This window comes from Gracilinanus agilis, chromosome 4, assembly GCF_016433145.1.
Source record: "Gracilinanus agilis isolate LMUSP501 chromosome 4, AgileGrace, whole genome shotgun sequence".
Taxonomy (NCBI): domain Eukaryota; kingdom Metazoa; phylum Chordata; class Mammalia; order Didelphimorphia; family Didelphidae; genus Gracilinanus; species Gracilinanus agilis.
The window spans coordinates 486,583,765-486,588,451 of record NC_058133.1 but is presented as its reverse complement, the minus strand read 5'-3'; the positions used below and the strand labels follow the sequence as shown (position 1 = coordinate 486,588,451).

Sequence of the window (4,687 nt, the reverse complement as noted above, 5' to 3'; positions counted from 1 at the left end):
GCTGGCTGCCCCGTGTCCTTTATGCCCCAGAGACAGAGAAGAAAAGCCAGGGCACAAAGGGTTGGTTGTGGTTTCTCTCTCTGCCCACCAGAGGGCGAGAGCAAGCCGCAGATGGTGGTGCCCGGCATTGGAGGCTAAAAGTCAGGGTGCCAGGGCCGGGCCTGACTGCCCCCGCCGGCTAGACTCGATTTCAGAAATTTGATACGGGAAGGGAGTGGTATAAGAGGGCGATGACAGCACCTAGACCTCTGCAGGCCCAGGAGCTACCCTTCCAAAAATGAAACCTGGCAGGCAGCTAGATGGCTCCACGGATAGAGAGCCAGGTCTGGAGACAAGAGTTTGCCTCAGACACTTCCCAGCTGGGTGACCGTGGGCAAGTCACATAACCCCGGTTGCCTAGCCCTGACCTCTCTTCTGCCTTGGAACCAATACACAGATGGAAGGTGAGGGGTTTTCAATAAATAAATTGTCAACTATAGCTAGGATAAAAGGGAAGCTGTCGATGAGGAGGGAAATAATCCATTATTCCTGGTGAGATCTTTGGGGAACTAAAATCTCTTAAGACCAAGAGCCATGGACAGTGGTCAAAGGATGGAGCTGACAAGTTTGCCAGAGCATTGCAAAGCCACTGTTCCAAGTCAGTGATTTAAAATGTAAAAACCCAGGTTTCAGCTCATAGCAAGTGGGCAAAGATGAGAGACAGACACCCTGACACCTTGTTAAACCTTTACCTTCTGTCTTAGAAGCCACACTGGGTATCAGTTCCAAGGCAGAAGAGCAGGAAGCACTGGACAATGGAGATTAAGGGTCCAGAGATAGGAGGTCTTAGGTTCAAATGTGACCTCTGACACTTCTAGCTGTGTGACCCTGGACAAGTCACTTGACCCTCATTGCCTAGCCCTTATCACTCTTCTGCCTTAGAACCAATACTCAGTATTGATTCAAAGATGGAAGGTAAGGGTTAAAAAGAAATACATGGAGTGTCTAAAATGGGAAGAAGGAAAAAGGCAATATATCCTCTGTATTATTTTCTGTGGTCAGATCATGCCTGCATTATCAGGATTATTCTATATCAATTATTATGCTTTTGGAAATTGTCCTATCTCGAGGAAGTCACTCTGGGCAGTGAGGATACTGAAGACTACCATGAGACAAAAGATGGGGCTGGCTGGGGATGCCTATCCTGGCGAGGAGACTCTTGGGGGCAGAAGAGGAACAATTTTCAGCTCCATAGAAGGGGAAAATGTTATAAAAATGAGATCTGCTCAAAAGTAGAATTGGTTGCCCTGAGGGACAGTGAGTTTCCATCACTGAAGGTCTGGAGGGGAAGGGGATGCCATGGCCATGTGTCAGAGTAATCGTAGAGTGGATTTCTGTTCCAGAACAGATTAGGCCAGATGGCCTCCAAAATCCTTTTCTACCCAGATTCGGTGAACACCTTGGGCTTATTTATGGACTTCCTTAATGTACTTTCAACAGCTTTATGAAGTAAAGAGGGGCAAGTTTTATTCTCCCCATTTTTCAAACAAGAAAACTGAGGCTTGATGAGATGACTTGGCTTTCTTAAGGTCGCATAACTAGTAAGTGATGGAACCCAGGTCTTCTGACTGCAAATCCAGCACCTAAGATGGGAAAGTTGGGGAAATGGTGGGGCAAAGTACGCCATATGCATGTAATGGAATATTGTTAGTGGTCATTCAGCTACCAAGAGTTAGAAGGGGAATTTGAGCCTAAGTCTTTATGGATTCCAAGACCATGACTCTTTCTAATACACCATTCTTGGAATGTTTGGAAAGAGGAGAGAGGGGTTGGGATCAGAAGCTGAAGGGACAAAGGACAAAGGCAGAGAGAAGGTGCAGGGACTGATGGGACCTTGAAAGGAAAGAAGCAGCAGAATGTAAGATCCTTGAAAGCACGAACTATTTTGTTTTTGTATTTATATCTCCAGCTAATGCCTAAAACTCCATTGACTTTTTAAAAAAAACAAACAAACTTATTTTTTGTCTCAGAATCAATATTATGAATCAGTTCCAAGGCAGAGGAATGGAAAGGGCTAGGCAATGGGGGTTAAGTGACTTGCCCAGGGTCACACAGCTAGGAAGTGTCTGAGGCCATATTTGAACCTAGGTCTCTAGGTCTGGCTCTCAGTCCACTGAGTCACCCAGCTCACCTCAACACCTAACCTTGATCATCTTCTGCTGCCCCCAAACTATCAATATAGTGAACATCCCCCTAAATCTGTGGAATTTAATGCACAGAGGGTAAGTGTGGCAACTACCGATCTTGTAATGTGTCATAGGCCCAGAAAGGCAGACTCTTTATGTTCAGGAGAATAGGCTCTATGACCAGTTGGAAAGAGAATGGTTATGATGGTCAAAGCCAACATTGCATCCCACCCCCAAAAAATAGTCAAGACGATAAATTAGATTGAGGCTTGAATGTGTCAAGTCAAACTGCAGATCTAAAGGGATGCTGGCCATTGAGAAATGTGAGCATTGCGAATTGAAAGGCAAAAAGAAAAGGGTCTGGGGAAGCTAGGTGACTCAATGGATAGAGCTCCAGACCTGCAGTAGGGTTCAAATGTGACTTCTTAGCTACATGACCTTGGGCAAGTCACTTAATCCCGTTTGCCTGGCACTTGCCCTTCTTTCTTAGAGTTGTTATGGAAAAAAAGAAAAAAAGGAAGGGAGAGAGGAAAGGAAGGAAGGAAGGAAGGAAGGAAGGAAGGAAGGAAGAAAAGAGAAAGAAAGAAGAAAGAAAGGGAGGAAGAAAGGAAGAAAAAGAGTGAAAGAAAGAAAGAGGAAGGAAGGAAAGAAAAAGTGAAAGAGAGAAAGAAAGAAAGAAGAAAGAGAGAAAGAAAGAAAAGAAAGAAAGAAAGAAAGAAAGAAAGAAGGAAGGAAAGAAAGAAAAAGAGAGTGATAGAAAGAAAGGAAGGAAGGAAGAAAAGAAAAGAAAAAAGAAAGAAACTAACTCAGCGTGCTGACCTTCTACGCTCTAGGAACTTTCCCCGCAGCAAGCAGGGGGTGTTCAGCGTCGTCGCTGGGGGGGGTGGGGGGAAAGACGAGTGCGGCTCCCACTCTGCTGCTATACAGTGAGGACCCCGCATGTGCCTCTCGGGCCGTGACGGCTCTTCTCTCGCCAGGTCTAGCCTGCCACCGTGTTGGTCATCATCGAGCCGGAGTTTGAGGAGGTGGATGCTGAGAAGCGGGCGGCAGCCCATGTGCTTAGAAATTCGAAGTCAGTCCCATGACTACCCTGGTAAAGTGGCGAAATCTCTGGAAACAGATACAGAGCTGGCAGCCTGGGCTCCACTTCCTAATACTTATTTTTGGTCAATGGTATGGCAGCAAAAGCCCAAAGCAGTTGTCATGCTAAATGGAATTGTAGAGAAAGACTCAATAAAACGTGCACGATATGGGCCAGCCAAAGAGGCCAAGTGATGTCTTTGGAGGGACGGGCTTCCGTGCCAGGCTAGCATCAGAAGACAACAAATCATATCCGGTTCATCTACTAAAATGAGAAAATGTTCATAGTGGTGAGATCAGGTTAAGATCTCACTTTCAGTAAGCTACAGGGCCAGATTTTGGAGACCTTCCATCGCCAGCTTCATTCCTCAACTTCTTATTTAAAGCTCGAGAATCCGGTTCCCTGAATGCTGAACAGAGACCTGCAATAATTCTCTGCAGTGCAAGCATTGGCCGGTCTGGCACATTCTCATTAGTTGATACTCATCTTGTCCTGATGGGAAAAAGAGATGATCCTTTTTCTGTTAATATTAAGCAAGTATTAGTGAATATGAGAAAATTTCGAATGGGACTTATTCAGGCTCCAGATCAACTAAGATTTTCATATATGGCTGTACTAGAAGGAGCAAAGTGTATAGTGGGAGATTCAAATCTACAGAAGCGATGGAAAGAACTGTCTCATGAAGACGAGGCACCCAACTATGAGCATTCACCACCTCATCCCACTAAAACAGTTATTGGGAAGTACAAGGGGAATAGGGTAGAGTGAGAAGGTGGCCAAAAAGATGACACAATAAACCTTACAGAACTCGCCACCAAGACGCAAGATACAGTGACAGAGAGCACTGCGATACCGAGAGGACAGAAAAGCTAATGCAGCTCAGAAGGTGCAGCAGATGAAACAGAGGCTAAATGAGAGGCTCAAAGAAAAAGGCCAAGACTGACTGACACCTAAATCAACATGATCTGTGAATGTGCTGAAGCTATACATTTTGAACCATTGACAGGCAAAGCAAGAACTGAAGCCCTCTCTGGGAATCAAAGTGAGGTTGGATAAATCTCTCTAGAGTGCCTCACAGGTATCTGTTTACAACGTAAACTATACATCCAGGGGACAAAGAGCACCCACCAGCAAGAAAACTTGGCAAAACTTATAAAGGTGATGTATTGTTTAGTGTTTTGTAAATGCTCGTAAGAATCGTAGAAAGATATGAAAGGAGCAAATTAGGAGAGACTATTTGTAATGTTCTGCCATTCTTATTGTATTTTTATACCTTTTGGGCAGCATTAAATATTTTTTAAACTGAAAAGAAAAAAGGAAGAAAGAAAGGAAGAAAGAAAGAAAAAGAAAGAAAGAAAGAAAGAAAGAAAGAAAGAAAGAAAGAAAGAAAGAAAGAAAGAAAGAAAGAAAGAAAGAAAGAAAGAAAGAAAGAAAGAGAAAG

At 44.2% G+C, this 4,687-nt stretch overlaps 1 pseudogene; it reads left to right on the top strand.

The window, feature by feature from the left end:
- Positions 1 to 1,397: 1,397 nt before the first annotated feature.
- LOC123246798 lies at positions 1,398 to 4,200 on the top strand (annotated as a pseudogene).
- The last annotated feature ends 487 nt before the right edge of the window (positions 4,201 to 4,687 follow it).